The sequence below is a fragment of the Peromyscus eremicus genome, chromosome 11, assembly GCF_949786415.1.
Source record: "Peromyscus eremicus chromosome 11, PerEre_H2_v1, whole genome shotgun sequence".
In the NCBI taxonomy this organism is placed as follows: domain Eukaryota; kingdom Metazoa; phylum Chordata; class Mammalia; order Rodentia; family Cricetidae; genus Peromyscus; species Peromyscus eremicus.
In genome coordinates, this window is record NC_081427.1 from 67,796,240 (window position 1) to 67,824,166 (window position 27,927).

Sequence of the window (27,927 nt, forward strand, 5' to 3'; positions counted from 1 at the left end):
TGTAAAAAAACATGGTTTTCCACGAAACTATGTACAGTCCAGTGGACAGAAATAATGTTGTGGTTTAGAAGATCATAAACATTTTGATTAATCATACAACTTGTCATGCTAATAATTAAGAGTCTCACACACTATTTTTCCTGGTATTATCAGGGTTGGTTACAAAGAGATGCACAGCTACCTGTCTCTCACTAATGGGAAGTTCTGTAGTGCTGATCCGTGTTAAATACACAACTCGGATACAAATAAAGCCACAACTGAAGCACCCAGTCAAGGGCCTGAAAGCTGAGATAACACTCCATCCTTAATTCATGCATTTGAGGAAAACAAAATGATGTCATTTCCAAGGAAATGTCCAGCTTTGATTCTTATCAGTGTGCAACAAACATAATGTTACTTCAAATTACTTTCTGAGGCATTGAAGGCTTGTACTTAAAATCAAACTGAGAGCTATCATTTCTCATACAGCTAGGATATAATGCAGCTTTGTAAATATTTATTAATGTTATAGTGGTATAATATAACAAACATATGGTTGCAGTTTATTATGTGATAAGATGTTTGAATATTAAAATGAATATTTTGACACAAGATGGTAAGATATATATTTGTAATCTTGGGGGAATTTTCAATTGGTGGGGACACCTGTCCCCTCTCATGAGTCTATACAACCCTAGATTTGGGTCTAGAACCAGTACCCATCAAGAATTCCCACAATCACACTAGAAAGGACATCACAAAACTCTAGAATGATAATTGCATTTACTAACTTCTTACATTTCAAACTCTTTTGTTAGTATTATCTCAACCATACAAATGTTCTGCTTGTGCTATTAGCATGTGATTTTGCTTTGGCCTCTACAGATTCTTGAGCTTTTAGGGAAACCGAGTGTCTTGCATTACAGTCCATAATGTGTGTGCCTGTGTGTACCTCGGTGTGTATGTGTGTGTGTGTGTGTGTGTGTGTGTGTGTGTGTGTGTGTGTGTGTGTGTTAAGAATTCACTTACAGGGCTGGAGAAATGTCTCATTACCACATAAGCATGAGGATATAGTTCTTCTAACCCAGACCAATATAAAGAGCCGAGCCCACAACTCCTCACCCTGGGGCAGAAGGGTGGAGAAGGCAGATCCTTGGAGTTAACTGGCCAGCTAGTCTATCTGAATAAGTAAGCTTCAGCCTCAGTGAGAGACCCTTCCTTCCTCAAAAATTAAAGGTGGGGCATGGTCTAGAAAGGATATCTGATATCCATCTATGGCCTTGACACACTCATGCACACACATGCATCCACATTCACATGCACACCTTCACATACTAACAAGCATTTGACATCAAACACACAAAACACACAGAACACACATAACAACTTGCACACATGGTTTTAAAAAATAATTCACTTATAATAGAGAAATGTGGGTAAGCTCAAGAAAATATCTAGTAGCTTTCAAAAGTTACATATTTATATTTCTATCAGGCACATTAAGATATTCTTATAAAAACCTTTAGCTTAAAGCCTCACACGATGTTAATTTAGAGTCTTACTAGACAGTGGATTTTTTCAATGTGTGTTTTACCCAATAAATCTTATTGTAAAAAGTACCGTTGTTTTGATATGTAGATTTCTGACAACAGAACGCAAGGGTTAGAAGAGGCCCATCAACTGTCATTACAATCCATCTGGCACCTACATGTGTGCTAAATATTCTCCCAAAGCTTTTGGGTGGGTAGATACTGTGGCTTATGAAAATTCAAATACTGCTTATATTTCATCGAAATACCTCTACAAATGTTAACTCATTCTGTCTCAAAAGTGTTTCACGAAGTTAGGAAACCGTATGAGAGATCTCCCTCCAACCGGTACTGCTAACCATGGCAGCTGGAGTTTTAGTCACTGCTTGGGGACAAAGAGGAGTGGCTGATATTTCCCTGTTGAAGTTTTTGCTTTTAAGAAATGAGGAACACAGATTTGATCTCTTTGACTCAAATTCAACTGCAGCAGTCAACTCAACAATAGTATAAATTAAGTTGAAAATTTAAAGAATTAGGTTTGGGGAAAAATTTAAGGATGAAAATATGAATAAATACCAGTACTTCCTAGACATGAATTTCTTTTTGAGACAGGATTTCATGTAGTCCAGGCTGACACTGAATTTGCTATATAGTTGAAATGACCTTGAATTTCTGATTCTTCTGCCTTTACCTTCCAAGTGCTGGATTACAGACATGAATTATCACTTTTGGTTTGTACTATGCTGTGGATCAAACACAGAGTTTTGTCCCTGGGAGGTAAATACTCACTCTACCAAGTAAGCAATGCTCTAGTCCTTTTATACCAAATTTCAGTGAAGAGTTGAGAGGTTTGTTGGTCAACAAAACACTTCATTTGTGGATTAAGAAACCAAAAAATCGCCGGGCGGTGGTGGCGCACGCCTTTAATCCCAGCACTCGGGAGGCAGAGCCAGGCGGATCTCTGTGAGTTCGAGGCCAGCCTGGGCTACCAAGTGAGTCCCAGGAAAGGCGCAAAGCTACACAGAGAAACCCTGTCTCGAAAAACCAAAAAAAAAAAAAAAAAAAAAAAAAAAAAAGAAACCAAAAAATCACTAGTCACTTTGTACCTGAAGCTTGATGTGAATAATTAAAAGCAAACAAAGCTGGTGGAATGGAAATGTAATGAGCTGGGGAAAATCAGCAGCCGATTTTCTCCAAATAAATTCTTCTTGTGTCTGATGACATTATCTTGTAATAAATACGACTGGTATGGAAGCAATGATTTAAGCTAAATTGTGTTATTTTAAAAAAAGAGCTTTTTGGGACCTGGAAACACAAAATCTGAGAGTAAATTAATATCGAGCTCTGAATGCCCATAATCACATAACCAGAACACTGGAAAAATTGTTCAAAAATATTATCCTCAGCTGAGTGCTTGCATAACATATTTCTGCCAAGAACAAATGATTATGGTGGAATTATAAAGCTTGGAAAATGGAAGTGGTGGCACAAACTTGAATACCATAGTGTGAATGCAGAACCAGAGGAACAGTTTTATCTTTATTATATTAAAATCTACAGCTGTTTGATGATGACAAAGGAACTACTGTTAGCCTCAGCCAAGTCTGTCTATTCACAGTAATGAATAGTCAATATGAACTAAAGGGCTTACTAAATGGATTCGAAGTGTATTCCTTTAGGACTTTTCTAGCAAAATCAAACTCTCTGCTGTTGGCCTTGAGAGCGTCTCTGATCTTTTCATAAGTGTGTCTGGATAGGTAATGTTGGCACTCCGACAGCCATTTTTTAATAGAAATAGGAGTCCTACAGATGGGATGCATGGATGGTGTCCCTCAGATGGTATTTTGAAGCAATCTTTTCCTGCATTCCAAGAGAAGGAAAGGTGTCTACTGAAACCACCAACTTCTCACTACATCTAAAGAGACTCCACCCCCAGAGAACTCTGCAAATCTTCAGTGAGCCTGTATCCTGAAGCTAGCTTGCTGAAGAGTGACACTTTAGGACTAGATCAATTGACTGCAGAGGCTTCTGGGGTATATTCACAAAGTAGTGATTGTCACACAGTGAGCAGAGAGCAGCCGCTCCCAGAGAAGTAATTAGACTGACAGAAGGTGACATACCCCAAACAATAAATGGGAGAAGTCCAGGCAGGTAATTCAACAATCATGTGGCATCTCTACTCCCAGACATGTGGACATATGGACCTGCATTATTACATTTGTTCACCAGGAAAACCTGAAATATGTATAAACCGATGATGATAGATGGCAGGTGCTTCAACAATTCTAATGAAAGAGATGTAGGGTAACAGATTCCATTTCATTACTGAAAGGAATATAAATGAAAAAGAATACCACATGGAGCCTTATTTCTTGTCTTATGCATTATGTTATCAACTAGACAGTCTCTTTCCTATGCAATGATTTAAACTGACTTTTCCTTTTTAGCTATGTATTGTTTTAATTCTTAGTTTTCTTTTAAAAATCATCTCTTCTTAGTACAAAAGAGGTACCTAAATTATTGGTCCTTTTCAATTCTATGAAACTATATATCTCATGTTAAGGCGATTTAAGTAAAATTCAACATTTTTTAAAAAACTACCATCTCACATTAAAAGCTCAAACCAGCCAATTTCTCTCTGTCTATAGTTTCAGTTCTAAATAATGTATGTTTTCATTGTCTTCTAATTTTTTATCTGCACCTAACTATACAGCTGAAATTTAAAACCCTTTTGTGAAAACCCCCAAATTACTCTCATTAACCTTTGTTAAAATCCAAATAATCATGCTTTCTTACATAATGGGCGCTTCCCTGACTTTAGGGTGTTCATGTGTCAAGAACATATGCAGGAATTATTACTGCTAGTTGCATGGATGCTGCGTTCACACCAAAACCGAGGAAGAAAGGCCATCGACTTAGGAGAGGCGGTTTTCTTTCTTCTGATTTCAAATCTTCTGGGCCTGACCTCAGCAGCTGATGAGGACAAGCTCAGTGGACTTGAGCAGAGGAAGTCATGTAGGTATAGCAGGGTGAATGAAATGGATGCTGTGTGCGTGGACCCCCAACATCAGCTCAGGACACTTCGCCATCTGGGAGTGGCCACCCTAAGACGCGCCTGGAAATCTGTAATTAGGTCTATACATTCCAAGTAAAAAGCTCTAAATGGAGGTAAACAGAGCTCCATTTTGATTTCTAACAGAGCTCTTGGGCAGGGGAAGATGAAGTGCCAAGAAATTTCTCTATAAGTTTTAATAATCAAAACTGTAAGCATTGTCTGTACCAAATTTACATATACCACGAATTCTTTTGTTCTAATTCCAGAAATGAAAAAGACATGTCAATATACTGTGAATTTAGTACAATCAGCACTTTAGTCTTAATTAGATGAGTGAATCATATGGATGAAAAAATTAACTCAAAACAAATTATCTATTTGTGGTGAAAATTTGAAAAAGTTGAAAATATAAAACTATCATACTGTTTACCTCTAGATTAAGGTTAATTCTAAGCATATCTTTTCTTCTACTGGTAAAAGATGTGTGTGTGTGTGTGTGTGTGTGTGTGTGTGTGTGTGTGTGTAAGGAACTATAAATTTCAGTGTTTTTTGTTTAAGATTTTATTTTTTCTGTTATTTTAATTTTTAAGTAAATTTTTAATTAAAACAGAATTACACTTTCCCCCTTTCTCCTTCCCCCTGCTTCTCAGGTACCCTCCCCCCAACTCTTCCCATGTACCCCTCTCAAAGTGATAGCTTTTTTCTTTGGTTATTTTTACACACACACACACACACACACACACACACACACACACAATCTCAAAGGAAGTTATGCCACTTGGGCTGACAATGGTCTTCATAAGAATCATAGACTAGCTGGGCAGTGGTGGTGCACAGCTTTAATCCCAGCACTCGGGAGGCAGAGCCAGGTGGATCTCTGTGAGTTCGAGGCCAGCCTGGTCTACAGAGCAAGATCCAGGAAAGGCACTAAAACTACACAGAGAAACCCTGTCTTGGGGGGGGAAAAAAAAAAAAGAACCATAGACTAACAAAACCCCCAGTATCATGCATGAGAAACTTCCTTTCATATGGTTGGTCAAGGTAGTCCATTATAGACTATTGATATGGCCCATGGTTGCCTCCCATAGGTTGAAAGTAAGCCTCTATTACTAAAGATACCACACAGTTAGGACAAAGGTTTCGGGTAATTCAAGGTAGATCTAACCTGGAAGCCTGTGGTTTAACTTCTGTGGTTTCAGAAAATACTGCGCGAGCTGCCAACGGAGGAAGCATTAATAGTCCTAGATATCCACAACACCCACGACCCATGACAGTGACCACCATTCCAAGATATGCATAAAAGTGCAACAAATGGCACTTACGTGCTTGTTGTGGTGATATACTGTTTGTAATCTAAGAAATAAATTTGTCTGAAGATCTGAGGACAGTGCCAGCCACAGAGTTAGCCACAGAAGCCAAGCAGTGGTGGCACACACCTTTAATTCCAGCACTTGGGATCACACGCCTTCAATCCTAGGACTAGCAAGGTTGAAGCAGGAAGTGATGTGACTGGGCAGAGAAAGGAATATAAGGTGGAAGGAGACAAGAATTCACGCTCTTTCAGGCTGAGGAGTTGGTGAGGTTAAGAGGTGGTAGCTATGGCTTGCTCTGCTTCTCTGATCTTTCAGCTTTCACCCTGATATCTGGCTCCGGGTTTTTATTACAAGACCAATTAGGATTTATGCAACAATTTGTGGTAACCAACAGCTGTCTCTTAAGGTCTATTCAACAGGAGGGAAGTCATTCCTAGTAGTAGAAACCTAGCCAGGTTCCAGGAGCTAGTGGACTAGTGCAGTCATGGACTTGGTAAACAATCTACTAACAAGACTTTGCTAGAGCAGCATAATTTCTTACTTTATACCTACAGGTAAGTATAGCTACAACTCTTCATTAAAGATGCTTCTCTTAATCAAAATGCCGAGTTGTGGGGCTCAGTCCCACTGGATAATTTACAAAACATCTCCATATAAGACTCAGGGAACATTTGAGAAGAGGAGAAGGAAAGATTATAAAAGTCAGAGGTCAAGGAGTTTGCTATGAGATTGTGACTTCTAGAAATATCAGAAGCTGCACTTGCAAAGTCTGACCAACATGACTGCCTAAACATGAGCCGAACAAGGACAACAGCATAGACATATCAGAGTGGATGGGTAAATGCCTAGGAGGACACAACCTTACACAAGAAGTACAGACAACTAAAGAACACTGTGAGTGGGAGAAACAGTCTTCTGTGGGGAAGAGCACATCGATTGGTTATCCAATACCAAATGGTCAGCCCTGAAAACATACACACAAGTAACATATGGACTGAGCGAGTTAGTTAGACGTATATATTTATATACATATGTAAGAGGCCACGAATTTGAAAGAGAGCAAGGAGGGGTTTGGAAGGAGAAAAGGAAAGAGGGAAATGATGAATTATAATCTCAAAAATAAAGAGAAACAATAAAAAGCAGCTTATTTTTATACCAATGGAGACCCTTGTGGATTTTATTTTTGATTATGTCTATAGGTATTATTTCTGGGTCTGGGTGGAGGGGGTGGATACAGAGGAAGTTGGCTCTCCGGGAGCTGAACTTAGAGAGATCAAAGAACCAAACTTTCCTTAAAAGATAGTATTAGAAGGATTAGAGAGAGGGCTCAGCAGGCAGGAGTGTGTACTGCTCTTCCACAGAGCCTGGGTTTGGTTCTCAGCACCACACTGGGTGGCTCACAACCACCTTTAACTCCAGATCCTCAGGATCTGATGCCAGTGGCCTCTGCTGGAACCCACACTCAAACGCATGTATCTCCTGTCTCCAAACACATATAATTAAAAAAATAAATAAAATTCAAGCTTAAAAAATATTGGAGTTGAAGGTTTTTTTTTCTCCAGTAAATTATTTTTTCAGTAACACCGAGGAGATCAATTAAAGATTTGAATGGCTTTTAACGTATCAAATATCATCATGTTTTCTAATGGTCACAGACTATTTCTTGTAAGCATTCAGATATGACAACTCCTAAAATGATTAGGACTGCAGTGCGGATGACCCCAAAGGTCATCTGGCTCTCCTCCTGCCTCCCAGAAGGTGGGGAAGGAGTCATGGTGCACACATAAGCAGTGGCAGGGCTCCAGCTGGGCTCTAGAAGTAAGCCAAAGTGCAGCTGACATGCCATCATGTCAGCTTTGAACCTCCTGCATCACACAGTCAAAGCAATTTCTCTGCCATCCATGCAGGGACTTCATTGAACACAGTTTCTGTTGCAGCCTTGGTCCCCCATTATTTACCATTTACGTGTTTGCCTCCTTGGGTGCATTCAAGAGGCTCTTAACAAAGCTGTTCCTGTATTTTCCTTGGAATTCTGCACACAACAGTCTGACATACTTTAGGTGCTCAACTCAGCAAATGCTCTAGACATGAAAGGGACACACATTTCCTCTTCAGTGTTAAAATTTGCTGAGGTTTCCCAACTGGGCCAAAGCTGTCTGGGCTGTGAGGCAGAAAAAGACTGGGATCTAGACCACTTAATGTACACTTGCCAACTGCTTCTCTGTCTTGGGTGTTGCCTCTGGTGCTCCAGATGTGAACTGGTTTTCTGACTATAGGTTCAAATGGTTGCATGTTTTCTTGCTACTCTTGGGAGCTTCTTATAGCACAGGGCTGCTTACTTGTCATTCTGTATCCCCAGGATGTAGCATGGGACCTGGGACACGGCAAGGGATTAATAGATGTGTGGAACATAAATGACAGGCTTAAATGGATACATAAACCTAGCAGAAGAACATCCAAGTGTCAGGGGGAAGAAGAACAGCCTCAGTGCAGTGGTTTCTTTACGGAAATTTCCATGTTTTTACTATTTTATTTACTACTTCATATTATCTTTAAAACTCAGAGTCTTATTATTTTTAAGTAACCATTACAAATTTATAGTTTTAAAGTTAGAAAACAATACAGAACTTTTCATAATTCATAATTTGAAGTTCCTTGTAACTTGGGAGTTTTATCCTTTATCCCACTGCTTAAAAATTAGTGGGTTGATTTAAATTTAAACCTCAGGATAGGTGATGACTCTACAATGATTATGGAAGAAAGTTATGGGTAGGTAATCTCTGTAAGGCAGAAGGAAAGAGAGAACGCAATTCATCGTAGGAAAGGGAGACAGGGAGAGGTATTTTAAGCAGAATATAAATTATAGAAAAAGCAAAATGGAAACACTACAGGAAGAGCATGGGGGAAGGTTTGTGGATATGGGAATGTACACATGCACAATGGGCATGTCTCTACACTCTTGTACACATGCACAGTGGGCATGTCTCTACACTCTTGTACACATGCACAATGGGCATGTCTCTACACTCTTGTACACATGCACAATGGGCATGCATCTATACTCTTGTACACATGCACAGTGGGCATGTCTCTACACTGTTGTACACATGCACAGTGGGCATGTCTCTACACTCTTGTACACATGCACAATTGGGCATGTGTCTACACTCTTGTACACACGCACAATGGGCATGTCTCTACACTCTTGTACACATGCACAATGAGCATGTCTGTACAATCTTGTACACATGCACAGTGGGCATGTCTCTACACTCTTGTACACATGCACAGTGGGCATGTCTCCACACTCTTTTACACATGCACAATGGGCATGTGTCTACACTCTTGTACACACGAACAATGGGCATGTGTCTACACTCTTGTACACATGCACAATGGGCATGTCTCTACACTCTTGTACACATACACAATGGGCATGTCTCTACACTCTTGTACACACGCATGATGGGCATGTCTCTACACTCTTGTACACATGCACAATGGGCATGCATCTACACTCTGCGGTCTTTGCTTCCCCTGAAGTGTTAGAAGCTGTTCTGCAGTCCTCTACTCTTCTAGGCTCTGGGATTAGTTTTATTGTGGAAGCACCTTAACCTGGGGAAGAATTTGCAAATGTGAGTGATTCCAGAGGCAATACGATGATCCAGACTTGCTTAGGACAGGCCAGCAGCTTAGAGTCCTCAAGCATCCTTACACCTCAACTCTTCTCGAATCCAGACATCATGTGGTTGGTGTAGACCAGCACTGAGCTGGGATGTCTGACATATTTCAGCCATGAAACACTCCCTGACATCCTGAATCCAGGATCGACCTAAAGCTAAATATTAAACAGGAAACATAATATGGACCTAATATGCTCATTAAAGTCAGTCAAATTCAAGATGGATCTGAAAAATAGCTGATGTTGATGATTTCTCAAAAAGGGAAGAAAAAAAAAAAGCAAGCCAGAATGAATTCAACAACACCGAGAAAGAGACGAAAGGAATAAATTAACAAAGATCAGGAAGCAGGTTTCGCGAGAGCGTGAAACGTGGATGTAACTCCATCTATGAATCTTTTTAGACTGTGGCACTTCCGCTACAAATCTGTTCCAGGGGAAAAGGCTGAATCCAGAGGCACTGGAGCTTTAAAAATAATTCCTCAGAGCGTTGTCTCATGAACCTATTAACAAAAGTTGATGCATATGCTATCTTCAGTAATCGCACTAAGGACGAACTGTGACTTTTTTTTCCTTGTAGTTTCTTGTCTAGTCTTTCATTCATAAGTGGGGTCAACGCATGGCATCATTTGACATGAGAGTGGCCTATAGCCTACACTCTCTTACCTGTCAGTGCAAAGCTGTGGCCAGTCACTGTGTGCCCCACTTTTTTACAGCAGTTAGTAGGATCTCTGTTTATTTCTTTTCTCAGTTTGTTCCTTGATTCTAGCTCACCCCTTATTCTAATCTGTTTTCCGAAAATGTCACAACTTAGTTCTCTAAGCCAGAAGCCCAGAAAACATCCTCAATTTCATCACCTCCTCCCAACTCTTTCACCTTGTTCTTCTGTCTCATGTTCTCAGTCTGTTTGGTTTCTGACCCCACTTTCCACACAAGCCTCCTTTACATACCTGGCAGGGTTGAATTAAACTGAAATCTAATTGCATCATTGTTGTCTTTACAAACCCTGTTGGCTAGCAACAGCCACATCATACACAAGCTTGTACAGCAAACTCTCCACCTGCTTCTCTAGCCTCAATTTTTCTCTTCTCTTCCAGAACACTGTGTTTTGACCAAGGGGAAATCTTCCTATAATTTCCCAAGTCTGTAGGAAGTTGCCAAACACTCTTGATTTGTGCTGTTCATTCCTGTCTGGGAAGTCCTTGCTTACTCCCCCTCTCTGCTTTGGAGACCATAGTCATCTTAGAAGAGCTACTCATAGTGCTTGTATCTTTCTTGCTCCTGAGATATCTGGGGGCTACTGCTACCTGCAGTTACCACAAGGAAAACAAAAATATTTTTGAAGAACCAAAGTATTGCAACAGGTATCTTTGTACCTTTATTTTAGGTTTCCCTAGGAACAAAGTGTTGCCCTTGATATACATTGTTGTTTGGATATCTGGTCTACCACTAGCTTATCAGAAAGGCAGAGGATACATAAGTTTTTCTATGAAGCAACAAGATTTCAGGCTAGCAATGGATTCACTTGTATCTTAGCAAGTTTGTTAATAAGTCAGAAGGAGACATACAAAATTTTATTTCTAAGGCAATCAGAGACTCCCAAGATATAAAGACTACATTATTTCCTTGCCAAAAATGCTTCTTCCACCGGTCCCTCTGAAGACTGAAAGGAATTAAGAACTCTAATGGTCTTGACCGTGGCACATTTTCCCTGGCCCAATGGGAAATCCCTCTCTATGCCCTTCATGCAAAACATTGCTTTCATGTCTCTAGTTACAGGCCCAACATGAGCCAGTAACAGACCTCAATCTGAGATATAAATGAATTATTCACCAAGTTCTTTTCCTTTCCTTGAGTTTTTAGCTGGCAGGCATTGAGGAGTCCAAGGCCAGTTCTAGACTCTGAAGACAGGCTTCACTTCTGGCATCTTCAGCCTCTTGCTCCTACCACTTGAACATTTAGCACTTTATAAAGCAGGCTATTGTCATCCACTGGTCACATTCTCCACTGAAATTTTGTCATTCTGCAGGAATTTGACGGCAAAGGTGGGGAAGGGCCTCTTCTGCACCGCCTCTCCAGTGAGTATTGCCTGGAGACTCTCCAGGTCCTAATTCTGAGCCTGAATATAACATCTCAGGGACTATGATTAACAACTGTAGGCACAGACTGGCAATGGCACCCCCCGCCCTCTTTCCTGACATGTTAGAAAGGAACCAAGGTCTGAGGAACATGGGGTGTCACTGGGATGGTGTAAGGATAGCCTGTCACTCAGGCTCTATGGATACCCGAGGAAGGAAGTCAGCATGTGTGAGAACAAGTCACCATGACAGAGGAAACTCCTTACCTCTGCAGCCTGATTGTGCCCAGCACATGGGTGCCATTGCACAAATAGTGTCACTAGTAAAGAGTAATAGGCTTTAAGGCTTCAGGAAGAGTGGGGCTTATTTAAAGTGGAGTTACAATGGGACCTGAAAACACACAGAGAGAGTCATTAGATTTGAATGCAAGATAGTCATTGCTTTTACCCCTAGTAATGGCCACTAGAGAACTCCAGGATCCCCTATCTATTCTCATACAAAATTTAAAATATAAAAAGAAGAACAGAGTAGGCTGGAGTTAGTGGAGGGCAGGGGATGTAGCTCAATGGGGAAATATTTGACTAACTTCACAGGGGCCCTGGAAAAATAGTTAATATTTTTTTATGTTTCTCTAGAACTGTGTAATTAACATTTATTTCATATCTGTATGCTATCTCTATTATTGTTCTTATCTCATTTTTTTTTTTGTTTTTAGATTGTAAGATTAATGCAGACAGCAAGTCTCTAGAGGGCTGTCTGTTCTTGGTAATTAGCAGAGTATTTGACAGTAGAATGTTGCAACAGATAGTTAACTCTTCTGGACAGGTGTTCTATAGAGGAAAAGTGCTAATGACAGCCGATGACATGTAGCAAGGAGCCTAAGACAGACTAAGAAGACGCTAGTGGCTAGAAACCCAGCTTTCTTCCTTTCAGAGGAAGTCATGCTATGTGTCAAAGTCAGGAGACTTAGTCTCTAGCTTTATCATCATCATCATCATCATCATCACCATCATCATCATCATCATCATCAGCAGCAGCAGCACCGTCACTATTACCATTATTTTCAACGTAAAAACATCTCCTAGGACTTTGTTAATATAATATTAGTTTTCTCATCTTATTGGCTGACACGCTATCTAACTTTTTGTTTAACAGTGTCCAACTTGTAATGAATCGCTGCTGGTTGGTTAGCCAGGCCAGTTAACTAGATAGGCAGATAGAGCATGCTAGACTCTAGCAGACCTGTCTATGAGCAGGAAACCACAGCTGTATTTCTAAGTGATCAAAAAACCAGAGAAGCTAGTTAGAACTCAGATCTGAGGAAAAGGCTAGGCACAGGTTTAAGTTCAGAGAGTTGACTTGGAAGTAGAGACTTAGGTTTATAGGGCTGTTGTTAATGGGTGAGTGAACAGAACTCCATCTAGCCACACTCACATTAGAAAACAGGGATTTCCTATAGACCAGGCAGGCCTCCGATGAGCAAGCAGAAAAGACAGAACACCCCTTCTTTCTTTCCTGCCATAAGTTTATACTGGCTTCTTCCTCTTATCTTCCCAGTCGCATTATAAACCACAGTATCTGAACTTGCAGGAAACTCAGGGTCAAGCCTATACCCTACAGCTTTATCTCATTACCACAAATCTATTATGTGGATCAAGAATAAGTGCTGGATTTTATCTTCAATGGTCTCGAGTAGGTGTCTAGTAGAAGGAAGTGTTACAGGGTTCTACTATTTAATGATCAAGCGACATCAAGTAAATAAAAGGTGCTTAAAAATAAATACACTACAAATCCCTCAGACGGATGCCTAGTCTCAGCCTCCCTCTTAGAGCCTGGGCTGCACTTGCAAAGCACTTCAGTGCCATCTCAGTCATGTTCTTCATGCTATCTCTGCAGTCTTATCATGGCTCTTCCAACAGGACTACCACCAAGCTCCTGCCTCAGTTTATGTGCCAAACTCAGCTTCCAGAGGGCACAGCTGCACCTTTTAACTGAGTATTCCTAGTACCTGGGAAAGAACTGGTCCCTTAGACTTTCATGAATTAATGCAGATTTTGAGTTCATTAATCAAAGGGTCACTATTTGCTTTCTTAACAATATAATTATTTCCATCTGGCACTACCTAAATAACTGAACAGTACTTCTAGAACCAACATCAAAAGCGCCAGTAGCATTTCTGAATTAGGACTCTCAGCTCAACTTTCCACGGGGACTTGCCCTGAGGTTGATTGGATCATTTGTTATTTGGAGGCTCCCAACTCTTAGATTCATACTCTAGTTCCTGTTATTTTTGCAGTATTAACGTAGACAGCCAGTTTTTATTAGCACAGACAATTACAAATTGAGTATAAGGATTAGAATAAATATGATGTAATAATGGAACAAAAGAGTCTGAAAACGTCCAATGCATTCATTGTAGAAACTGGGATCTTCACTTGTAGATTAAATACTTATAAATGGAACACATTTTATAAAAGGTGTTTTACAAAGCCTGATGATATTACTAACACATCCTGAGCAAGACCTATATAGACTAATGACTGCTATTAATTAACAAGTTTAAATTTTTCTAACTTCATATTTTCAAATTAAATTAATTAATAATTAAAAATAAAATTCATTTCAATTTATTTTCTATAGGCAAAGATTGTTTCAACACACACACACACACACACACACACACACACACACACACCCCTATCACTCCAAAGTCACAGTTCATAAAATTACATTTACATGATTTCATATTTTACACAGACAGTAAGACAAGGTTTCCATTCAGTTACCTTCATCTTAAAAGGATGCTACAAAAGTTAGGAAGAGCACTGAAAAGTTTATAGGAGAAAGGTGTAGAGAGACAACACTGAAGAAAAAGAATAACAACCATGGAGATTCCAGAGAAGATGATGATGGATACATATGTAGTAGACAGATACTGGGGTTGACATGGAGATTCCAGAGAAGATGATGATGGATACATATGTAGTAGACAGATACTGGGGTTGACATGGAGATTCCACAGAAGATGATGATGGATACATATGTAGTAGACAGATACTGGGGTTGACATGGAGATTCCAGAGAAGATGATGATCAATACACAAGTAGTAGACAGATATTGGGGTTGACATGGAGATTCCAGAGAAGATGATGATCAATACACAAGTAGTAGACAGATACTGGGGTTGAGAAAAGGAAGGAACAAAGGACAGTGTTGAGGGGGGCAGTGTTTTGAAAGACAGGAAAGGACGATTTAAGTGACCCACGAAGTGCTGCTTGGTCTGTCAGCTGGCTTCTTACGGTGCCAGCCTTGTACTTTAAGATCTAATACAAGGCTCTATCCCAAGTCATCCTCAGATCTGTTCATCCTGACCTTCACTAGCACCTGGTGTCTAACTCAGAGCAAGCAAGTGGAGCTGTAAGCTCCGTGGAACACTCTGTCCTCTGGTCCTAAATGGCTTCTCGGAGGAGTTTCTGGGAATTCAGTTTCTCATCCCTCAACCAAGCCATCTGCAGGCTTTGGTTGTCTGTTTTAGTCACAGTGCCTTCTGTAGTCTTAGGCATTACCTATGGAAATGCTCTGCAACCTGACTTTCAAGTTTCACATTTCAATTTTCATAACTTAGGGAATTTTAGTAATTTTTGTTAGTTTATTGGTGAATCTAGAAATTTTCATTTGCACAATCATTTCTTCCACATACTTTACCAGGTAATTATAAAAATATTTCTACTTCTATGACGTAAAAAGGAAATTAAGCCAGTCTTCCTTCACTATCAAAATATTAATTTTCTTAATATTTTAGTTAAATGCCATCAATAAAACCTACTATTTACACTTATCTGTGTCAAGAGATGAGCTGGAACCTTGTGTGAGTTTTTTTTTTTTTAATCTACACAATCACACATCTACTATGATTGCCATGTCATTGATTCCAATAAATAGGTGCAATGTGGTTTAGGAACTCCACCAAATTCTGAGTTAGTTAGCATGGAACCAAGCTTATGAACTACATATGAGCTGCAGTGTTTACTCCCCAGGATTTAGTACTTATTTGATTTAGAACTCTGTTGTTTCATAAGCTTGTCCTGTAATAAAGACTGTCTAGGGGCAGGGAATGTAGCTCAATGCTAGAGTGTATCTCTAAGATGTGCAAGGACCTGCGTTGAATCCTTCCACCAAACACACAAAAGATGTGAAAACTATGTCTGTATAACTTTTGACCAATTTGCCTGATAATTTTTTCCACAAAGGGAAATATCCATAATAAAATTTATTTGCTGACAAGTAGGATATTTCCTGTAGATACTACAATGGCCACAGGATACAGGACAGCCCTGTCGACAGCATCTCTGTAGCACTGGTCTTATTAAAATGAAGTGTAAATGAAGGAAAAGAAAGACTGTTGCATTTCTCTTGGCTCCTGAGGCTGAGAGGGCATCTGTTCTAAGACACATAGGCACAACTTCTGGGTACATCTAAATGCTGGGCTGCTGTGATGATTACGACACTCCCAGGAAGAACCCCAAGTCTCAGTCACTAAGAAAAACACGTTTTAATGATTTATTTTAGGAGAACGTATACTTTTCTCATTGAACTAACTGCTCAGTTTGCCTGGACAGGTGAGGGATGACAAGGCAAGTGATTTTACATTTGCTCCTTTCCTGGCCTTGAGAGGATTGCTGGGAAAAAGAGAAAACTGTCCACTTTCATGAACAAACAATTGATCTCTGTGCAGTGCTGTGGGTTTTGGAGAAATCTTGCATACATCCTAACAATTCCTTTTCTGGTCATACTGACATAAGCTGTTCCTTTTTCTCATTCCCACACAGATGATACTGTTTTACTCTATAGGCCAGATGATAGGAAATGTAGGGACTGAGTGTAAAACTTCTCAATTCTTTTTAACAGTTAAGAGGAAGACAGAAGAAGAAAATACACTCTTAAGTGAAAATGTCCCAAAGTTGCAAGGAAAAGGGGAAAATTACAGAAGAGCTTCACGAACCACAGACTTGGGCTTTCTCATCTTGTCAGAAAATCTGCACTGTTGGTAAAGCCTGGGGACCTGACTCAGCAGAGAAATGCCACCCACAGTCACCGACTGTCTCCACAGTTGTGAACTCCCCTGTTTTCTCTGGAAGCTTCCCACAGCACAGCAATACTCAAGTCTCTCAGATGGGAAACCGGATTTTGTGAAAACTGAAATGAAACCGTGCTTTATAATATTTAAAGGATTTTTATAGTGACCATGCTTGGAGTTCTGCATGGGTAGAATGTCAGTCTTCTGTTGGATAAATAAAATTAACCGCTTGACAGTTTCGAAATGCCTCAGCTTGCCATCCCCGTTGCTTTGAATAGTATCTCGCTTCTTTTTAAAGATCACTGCTGAAAGATGAGGGGAAATGGCACCATTAAAAGAGGAAGTACCACAGGTTCAAAGCCTGTTTCCATGAGGTAATGTACATTATTGACTAATCATCAAAGAGATCCTGTCTATACTGAAATGGAGCATGAGGCTAAGGCAGGTGGCTGGGGGGTCAGAGACCTCTTTCCAGCCTTCTTGCATCACTTCATTGCCGAAGCCAAAGGGTTAGATAAAAGATCAATGGAAGTTTGTTGATCTGACACAAGAACTTTTGCTTACTGGAATGGAAGCTACAGAACTGAGTTCATCCGCATGGAGCTGCAGGTCTCATCCATTTGCAAAAGCAGCAGCTCTGTGTGTGTGTTTGTGTGTGTGTGTGTGTGTGTGTGTGTGTGTGTGTGTGTGTGTGTGTAGGTGCACATGTGTGGATCCTGCAGGAAGTTAAAACTTAATAATCTTCTAAATTATTTCTGTGTAGACATAGTTCCTCTGCCTCCAGAGTGCTGGGATTAAAGGCGTGTGCCACCACCGCCTGGCAGATTTCCATATAGCTATTATTGCCTTTTTTCCCTTTAAAAGGAAATAGTTCAATTTAGTAATTAGAACCCCAGGAAAGTCAGGTTGTTTCATGTTAGGTTGTTTGCAAACTGAATGGGGGATTCTAATGACACACCGATTTCTTCCCCTAATCAGAACCTACCAATTTATTATCATACAATTTACTATTTTCTCTAATATAAGTAGAATTTCTATTTGCAAGAACTCGACTATGGAACCCTTTCCCTGGGCTTCGATCACTTGGTTTCTGATGGCTGGACAACTGGTGCTTGGATCTGGGAGCCAGTGGTCAAGTGTAGACTTCAGAACTACTTGTTTGCTGCACCTACAATCAGAGAAAGGCCCTTTCCCCATCACAGGTCAGCTATGCTGTCCTTACAGTGCAAAATAGGTGTGGTTCCGGACTAACATCAGTGATTTAGAAATGCTATTTTTCCCCAGTGGCAATATACATTGTGGGTGTGTGACTGGAATATTTAAAACACCTGCTGTCCTGGAACTGAGCCAAATGTATAATACATTAGCACATGCTTGGGTCACTTCCAACAGCATGTATCATACTGCCATCAAAATACTGAGGGAGCTGGCATAGAGATACTTAAAAGTTTCACTAGAAGCAATTTAGGATACACATGTATTTTTATCATTATCAGGCTCACCATACTAAGCACCACTGACTAGTTAGGATTTGAATGAAATCAATTATTTTTGAGTCAGAACGGAGTCGGCAGCACAGGAGGGCTACTCTCTGTCCCAGCTTTGCCCATTACTCTCACAGTCCTGGAAAGCCCAGTCAGTCTTTTTGCCTCCCACCCCCTCTCTCACACCACACTCCTGTCTGACTGTCCTCTTCCTTGGATGCACGTAATTCAAAAGGCAAACCAGGGGTTGGATTGTAACTCTAACAAGGTTTGCTAACAGAAATTGGTCTAGGTATTCTGTTTGATGGATTTCTCCTTTTCAACATTATTTTGATGTTCTTTAACAGAATTAGTTTTTCTTTTGTATATATCATCCTAGTTTAAAAGTCAGCATACTGTCTGTCTGAAGAATTTCATTAAATAACATTTATCCATCTATTATGTACAGCACTTCTTAAAATGACTTCATTTCCTGTGCTGAGGATTCAACTCAGGTCCTTGAACACAGTAAGGTAGATAGGCTACCACTGAACTACATCAATAGCCCACAAAATGACATTTTTAAGATATAAAAACAAAATAAATACTGTAGATTTCAGTGCTTAGAAGGTGTGTGTGTGTGTGTGTGTGTGTGTGTGTGTGTGTGTGTGTGTGTGTGTGTGAGAGAGAGAGAGAGAGGGGGGGGGGGTTTAAAAATTGCCTAAGAAGGAGCAGCAAGAAAAGAGATGGTGTGGCATGTCGGAAGATCATGCACCCTACATGTGCTAATGGCCAAGTGCATTCCTTGTTAATCTACACAGAAAGACCAAACATGAAGTTACAGTTTAGAAAGCAGAATTTCAGTGGAGATTATGAAGCATGCCCAAGGTCACAGTTAATGCAAGTATAGAAACATGGTTTGTGTGACTTGCCATTTTGTATCTGCCTCTTGTCTCACACCAGCCAGTGTGGTGGTGAGAAAGCTGGGCTTTCAGCCTTCAGACTTCCCGTAGCACAGAAAGCTTAAGGGATTTCAGTTTTTGACAGTATGTATGGAGTCCTGATCTGTTTGTGTGGTCATTAAAATTGCACATCTTTCCCTAGGAGATTCTAAGTTCTTCAATTTAATGGACAGATGCTTAAAGAGCTTCAAGTATGTGACCTGTCGTCTCTATGATCTTTCTGCATCCTAGATATGGTAAATGGACCTTAGAGAAATGCATGTGTACACTGTCAGTGTGAACTGAAGTCATGCATTAAAAAGGGTCTTCCGTACAATCACAGATATTTACAGGGTGGCTGAAACAGCTTGCAATATAGGCACACAGGAAAAGGTTTTAGATTTTCTAACATGCATGCACATATATTATTTACACATATTAAAATAATTTAGCACTTTTTTTTATCATTCTACTGCTTCTATTTTGAGGTAGTTGACTCTAGTCACCCCTTCCCTCAGTTTCCTTTATGATATTCTCTTGTTCGAGTCCACAGTGTCTTTTTCAGACCTATTTTCATCCCGTGTAACTCCACACTAAACACTCAACGCTCCTTGCATCTGACTCCTTCCCCTCAGCTATCTTACAATCATTTTCTTGTCCCTTCCTGTATGGGAGCACTCTATTCACAGCATGCTAATACTTTTCATGCCTTCTCCCCTTCTCATGATGCATCGGACCACTCTGCTTTTGAGAAGTCTTCCTTACAACCTCTTCATCAACTCACACCTCCTTTCTAAATTGGACTCCTTTTGAGCCTACAATTAAAATCATGATATTCTGCGGTTTGAATATTCTGCTTCCTACTAGGTATTAGTTTATCACATGTATCATCGTCATTACTGTCATCTCCATTAGAAGTTTTACTACGAGCCAGACACCTGCTCCAAGCATGCAAAAATGTTCGGGCTGGAGAGATGGCTCAGAGGTTAAGAGCACCAACTGCTCTTCCAGGGTCCTGAGTTCAATTCCCAGCACCCACATGGTGGCTCACAACCATCTGTAATGAGATCTGGCACCCTCTTTTGAATACATAATAAATAAATAAATCTTTAAAAAAATGTTCATACTTTGAATTGTCACAGTAGTCATACATGAGTTATTATTATTAATCCCATTTGCGAACGATGACTTAGGGACATAGAACCTAAACAGTCTTCTCGGGGACATACAGTTATTCACAGAGCTGAGGGAAGCTAAGAACTCAGGCTAGATTCAGAATGGGAGCTCTCTGACTCATGCTGTGCTGCCCCCAACAAATATCCCACAATTCTTCCTGTTTTGTTTTGTCTGGTTGATTCCAGTGTGCACTTTCCACATTAGCTCGATGGTTTTGTGGAGTTACAGACTATGTTGCTCAAACTTCTATCTCTTGCCTTGTACTGCTGATTTCTGTGCTTACTCAGAATCTAATAATTATTGCTTGAATTAAAAAAAAAATCTACAGTCAAAGGTGAAAATTTAAACATACACACCAAAAGGTAATTTTTAGATTTTATAGTAAAATATAATTAATATCCTGAGTGCATTAATAATCCACAAAATAAATCCAACTTAATTGATTATTCCTGATCAAAGTGGTCATATTGCTTTACTTCTGTTAACGGTGCTCTATTGTCATTATAAGCATCTGCACACACAAAAAAGAGGATTTTTTCTTGTTCAAACCAACCTGCTTGTTTTATTTTGACTTCTGTTATAGATAAATAGTCCTGAAGTTGTTTCAGGTCCCTACAGATTAGGAGGTAGTCAAATCGATAACAACTACATAATACATAAAGGATGGATGCAAATTTTATTGCAAAGAAATTAATAATTAATTCATATCTGTTTACTGTAACAAAATTTTGTTGTCAGCTCTTTCTGGCTTCACAATGCTTGAGTCAAGATTGATAAATTATATATGAAAATATGACTGTTTAAGGACAAAATGCCGCTAACATAATTATATTTTGTGATGTTTATGAATGTCACAGAAGCTATTGTACACAGAAACTCAGGCACTGTTCCTTCTGCACTCTAGCATAGTGAATGTAGTTAATATTATAGTATCTAGCAATATTGAATTTTTTATGTCAACAATTAAAAAGACAATATTTTCCACACTGCAAAGACTTTGTTGAATAGTAAAAAAAAATGAATATTTTAATGTCAAAGATAATCATTGCCAAAGTTTTTTTTTATCCTACATAGCACAAATAACGGAACAATGATAATTTTGTTTTAAAGTATATATGTAAAAGGCTTTGTCCCTAGGATACAGCTCTGAGTGGCTCACTATCTAGGTTGAAAATGGTTATGCAGGATTGCATGTCCTATTTTTCCATGCCTGCAGTAAAGATACAATATGGGAATTCAGCTTGGTAATTACTAATACACCACACAGACACAATTACACCCTGTATGCTGCATAAAGGAATCACTTGTGGTCTGCATCCATTACAAAGAGCGGTAGGGGGCCAACATGCAAAACGACAGAACGCTTTACAAGACGGAAGGAGACCAGAGGAGTCGATGTGCACAGATACAAGGACCTTGATTCTTCTAGCAATGATTTAAGCCTCTTTCCATCAATTAGCGTCCTTTGTCTCAGGAGCCTTAGCAGCATTACAGGAACTGAAAATAACAATGCTCAGACCCATACAACCCTTGACCTGTGCTGACATTTCCACACCCTGTTGCTATGTTTGACCTGGTTATTCAGATTACTTAACCAAAGGAAAATGGCATGTATGTGTGTATGTGTGTATGTGTGTGTGTGTGTGTGGGGGAGGCATTACCACAGCAAAACCAGTCTGTGTACTTGTTTTAAAAAATAGCCTACTCAGAATGCTATTTCTTAAGACAGAGAGCTGTCTTCTTCTAGAGGTGTTATTTTTTGAGGTAGTTTTTATTCCATTTTAAAAATGAAGAAAAAAATCTGCTTGGGTGAAGATAACTCAAAGAAATTGATTAAATAGGAACTGTCAGGGGACACATTCCGTCAAGAGTGTCTGTCCCGCCTCTAAGGGACTGAAGCAAAGTCAGTCAGCTGCTCTCCAGCTACAGTGAGTCACAGAAGTAATTTCTTTTCTGTGAAACTTTTAAAGTTCTGAGTTTAATTGCAAGCAGTAAGTAGGGTTTTTATTGTAACAGAGTTTCCTGTTAATTATTACATGATGTACATTATTTTACAACATTTTCCTTTAAGAATCTTTTTTTCTTTTTTTAAAAAAAACCTTACAATTATGAATTTTTAAGACCTTAAAAAAAGTTACTTGTGGCAACTTGTCAGGTTCTGTGAAACAAAGCCTTGTCTTTCAGAAAAATGTTTACAATCTATGAAGGGGAAAAAAGTATCCTGGGGCTAAAATGTTTACTGGCACCTCGAAGTCTGAAGAGAGAGTCCGGCCTGTGGTTTCTGGAGGGCACTTTATCATGGCCTGTGTTCCCAAAGGTTTCTCTGAATGAACAGAACTGGATTACTCAGCCTTCTATTCCACGCCTATTCCTCTCCATTTTCTTTGGCACGACGGAGAGCCAGGCTATTTTTAGTTAAGCAGTTTTCTATTTTTAGACAACTGCCAGTTAGAAGACATTTGTTAGGAAAAAAAAAATTTAAACACACACACACACACACACACACACACACACGCACACACGGAGGACGGAACGGAGCCTCTCCCCACATACTGAGAAGCAGGCCCTCAACCTGCAACTGCAGGCATTTCAGCTGCTTCCAATCTTGGAAAAATAAAGAAAAATTCAGAGTTCAGGGTTTTAAAAATAAACCTACCCTCTGGCTAGCAGACCATAATACAACAAGCTGTTACTATGTGAAGCAGTGACTATAGAAACAAAGAACATTCTCCAATGATTAAACTAAGAGAAAAAGTTGAAGAGCGATTAGGTTATAGGAATGTTGCACAAGTATGTAACAGTTTTCCAGCCCTTCAGCCAAAGGTTCCCGTTTTTAGAATTAGGGGGTGCGGGGACTCCACTGTCAAGTTAAAACAAGGGTGTGGGATACAACGGCAAAGCTGAACTTTTTAATCAAACTTGAGGCAGATACACACTGCAGTTTGCTAACGTAGTCTGTGATATTTTTCTGAAATTATAACCACCTGTTTACAGAGAAATTCTATATTTAAAAATTTAACGCAATGGGAAATCAGACCCTGACATATCCGTAGCATGGATAAACATAGTCTATAAACACATTTTAGGTCTCTATGTCACTGCATTTATATATTCATTTAATAGTTAAATGTATATTGAATGTCTGTAAATCATTAATCTCACTTTTACTTTAAATGGGAATAAATGACTTGCAGACCTGTTTAGCACAACAACTTATCAGTCTACTTATCATTCAAGGTCACACTTTCGTCTAAACTCTACCATGAGGGGCTGGAAAGATGGCTCAGCCAGCAGTTAAGAGCATAGACTGCTTTTGTGGGACTCACTTTTGGTTTCCAGCAGCCACATCTGTGGCTCAGAACTTCCTGGAACTCCAGCTCCAGGGGATCCATCGCATGCAAATATCACCACTCCATAAACACATGATTGAAAAACAGAACCCTTTATCTTTGTTCACTCTGACACCCCTTGGGGTGCTCACAGTTGTCATTTTCTCCCCCTCAGTTAGCCTACTCCATTGGTAGTCATGGTCACTTCAGTTCAGGTCACCGGGCTTTACCATGGTCACAATCACGTCTCCAGCAGCCAGCAACACGCTTGGCATGTGGGGACAGTGAACATGTCACAGTCATTTTATTTCCCAGGACACTTAGCACCACATCTTACACATTTATTTTCTAAATACTTGGTGAAAAAAATAAACAAAAAAATGTATATTGACTTTTGTTTAAATTTTTATTTTTTTGTGTGTGAAAGGTTAGCTCTTTATACTAATGTTGTATTATTAGTATAAAATATTACATATCTTCAAGTTAAGAACTTGTTGTTTGCTCTTTTTTTTTATTTCCTGAACTTTCTCCTTGGCTTTCAAGTACAACCAATTTTTACAACTGAACAGTTTACAACAGGCTCTGACATCTTTTATAACTCATAATCCAAATTACAGGCCCAGGGGAGAACTCAGTGGAAACAGTACTACCTCAAGGGAGGGGCCTGCAGCCTAGAAGTTATGTTATTGTCTCCAGTCAGACAATGGGTGTGTTATGTTACTACAACAATGTTTTGGGGTGCTGGGGATCAAACCTGCCACCTCAACTACGGTAAGGGTCTAGTCTAACACTGAACTACATCCCCTTGAAATGGGTTTTAAACTTTTATGTTTAGTCTCAGTTGGTGGGGCCTTAGAATTTCTACTTGTGAAAATTAAAATTAAAAGGTGAATTTCATAAAAATGTTCCCGAATGCAAAAGCGACCATCCAGCTTCTGTTTCTTTACATGAAATGAACTCCGAACAACCACAGTTAAGGAGAAGCAGTGGTGTGGGTGTATGTCTTTATTAGGTTGGGTCCGATCACCACAATGCCAGCTATCTCAATGGTCTAGAGTGCTAACTCACCAATACACCTCCTACTGTCCGCAGAATGTTGTGATGATGCATGGTTATGTATGAGATCACCAACCGCATTTGGTTCTTGAGTATTTCCGAGTATATCCAGACAGTGAGACAGAAGAGCTGAGTTTTCATTTAATGTCAATGTATATAAGTATGTAAGGTTACTTCACTTACCGGTCATTGCTGACCTATTTCAGCTCATCTGAAATTTGGTTCTATTATCCAGGACAATTCACATGAATGACAGAAATGACTCCATTTATCATCATATCATAGATGCTAAATGTAGAATTTATTTAAAAATGTATACATTAGGACAGAGGATATAGCTCAGTAAGAGAGAACTTTTCTAAAAAAATCAAGACCTTGGGGTTGGACTCCTATCATCATTGTCACAAATACACACACACACACACACACACACACACACACACACAAAAAAAAAAAAACAAACAAAAGACCAAAACCCCAAACAAAACAAAAACCAAACTATATATAACAACTTTGAAAACTATTGTGTTTCAGAAATTGAAAGGGTAACGTGGATTAGTTTTCAGCTAGGGTCACGGTAACCTCAGTTTTTCTCTCTATGAAATGGTCTTCTCGCTATTATAGGCATGGCATTTGTTTCTAAATAAAGGGAGATTTGCATGTAACTTTGAACAATATAGCATATAGTTCAGAAATTGAGGAGTTACCATTATTAACTCATATATCTACTCATTGGAGTAATTTTTTGTGAGAATAAACAAACACTCATTTACAGTTACTGTTTATAATGCTTCCTCCCTTCGAGCAGTAGGCCCTAAGTAGTCACTGAGTCTATTTACTAAAACATAAAGATAAGAGATTTAATTGATATGAAGAGGCTTTCAGAATCTAATTAACCTCCCAGTTAGTCATTAACTCTATGACCTTTAGAGATAATTGACAGAAAGTTTCTTTTCCTTATTCAGTCCCTCTGAAGTGGCTGAATTTCAAGATAACATGAAACATGCTGGGAACACCAGTGAGATGTAACAGGATAATGTGGCAGGAAGGTAGTTACTGGTGAAATCCAGTGTTTCTGATAACACAGTCTACCCATCTACTCTGTTGTGTCTACATGCACCACTAATGGACTTACACTTCTTTTTTTTTAAACATATTTTTTTATTGATTCTTTGGGAAAATTACAGTTCTTTTAATGATTGGGTTTCATTATCTTTTTCAGATTGTCTTAAGGATTCTTATGACCATGAGGACAATGAAAACAATGGGAGAGGGGCCACCTGCCCTCCTGAATCACCCCAACCAATCACATTACACTTCTCCGGCTAGTTTGGACTTGGACCCAGAAACCTCCTCACCTGCTCTAGGAAGGCTCTACCAAACGACTGCTCACAGAGGAAGGGAGCATAGAGCAACGCCTAAATGCCCTGCTTACCCTAAGTATGGCTTCCCTGCTGAGTAATAATGGGCATTAACAAGGGCACTGCCTGAAAAAGCCAACTCTGTTGCTTGCAAGAATTAGTTCTGTTGATTACCAGTTTAGAGAAATATTACCTATACTATGCTAAGATTCTACTTTATAATGTGACTGTAACCAGGAACAGTACAAAAGAAGAAATTTTGCACAGTTAAACTTTCAAACTCCATTCAGAAGACAAGAAGTGTTCACGAAGATCAGCATCAACTGGAAGCATGTTAAAAATACACAGTCCAATGTCACACTTAGACCCATCCCATTGGAATCAACCTTTTAGGAAGACACTTCCAGTAACGCAAGACTGGGCCAGAAGCAATCTGACCCATTGATCCTTCTTGCTCTATCCAGGTGAAGGCCCTGAAGCTTACTCTTCCCTAGGAATCAACAGACCTTGGCCTAGAAGCCATTTTGTTTTCCTTGCTGGAGCTGGAAACAATATTTCTCCTAGGTTTCCTCTATCTTTTAAGTTTTAATGTGTATCTGTGTGGGGGTATGTTTCATGAATAAGCGCACGTCTGTGTGTAAGGGCACATGGGCATTAAAATTTTGGCTGTTGTTTCTCAAGATCCGGCTTGTTTTTGGAACCCGGTTTTACACTGGGATTTGAGTCTGGCTGACTAACGGAGTTTTGGTAGCCAGGGAGCTCCAGGGCTCCTCAGCTGGTTTGACCTCTGCACTGTGGGCATTTACCCATGTGCTAGGGATTGAATTCAGGTACTCACTCTTGCACAGAGAACATTTTCCTGACCGGGCCATCTTCGCAGCCCAGATTTTGTTTTCTGATGGAACAACAACTTTCATTCATCTCTAGTCCATGCGAAGAAGTCACTTTTAATTGTTAGGGCAGATCAAACTTAAACAAAAACACCTTCCAACACTTCCCTTACACTACAGTGACCATCAGTGAGTTGATGTATATTGAATGTCTATGGTATGTTAGCACATGGTCCTCAATCAACAGAAAACTAGTTGTAATTTAAAAAACAAATTAAAAAAAAATCAAAAAAACCAAAACTCCCCAGTAACACAATCCATATATTAAAATAACAAACACTTCTGTTATGAGAAGAGCCATTGTCTTTTATTCTGATTTTAGGCAGATTGAGAATTATCCCAAAAATGTCACTTTTGATTGGGTAACAAATCTGGGGAAAATGTTCTACCTTTCGATATTTGATTTGGTACTTTTACAATTCAAGTAAGGCAGCATTATTTGCCTATTATCAACAGCCAGCATACTCTCCTTGGTTCAAATATGCTGCAACTGTCAGGTCCTGCATGCTACAAAACATGTGAATATCACCAAAAATGGATGATTCTGATCTAGACTAAGTGCCCCACCCCCTTTTGGCTTCTAGGTATTAAAAAAAAAAAAAGATATGAGGACTTTGGTTTTCTACAGCTCAAGGAAGTTCAGTTGAAAAGGTAACAGTGACAAAATGGTACTGACTAACACTGATGGAAAAGTTAGTCCTGACAAAAGGCTGTGCTGTGTCCTTTCTGCTCTGACTATTCCTGATTCTCTGATGGCTCTGTTGGTCTTGATGCTGTAAAGCCACCAGGGCTGTGAAGTAAGAGAGCAGAGGAAACTCAGTTTTACTTCCTTATGCATATAATTTAAGCAATCCAACATGCACACTTCTGTTCAGCAATTATTTTCTTAATAAATGAGATGCAAAGCAGATTTTTATGTTTATAAAACATATGCAAATGAAATAAAAGCACTATTTTAGAAAAATGGCTTTTCAAATCTGATGCATAAAAACCTTTGTAG

General features: G+C 39.4%; 1 protein-coding gene across 1 annotated transcript in view; it reads right to left on the minus strand.

The window, feature by feature from the left end:
- The window catches only part of Mef2c (myocyte enhancer factor 2C), a 124,969-nt gene that overhangs the window by 41,155 nt on the left and 55,887 nt on the right, over nt 1-27,927 (minus strand). The window lies entirely within an intron of this gene.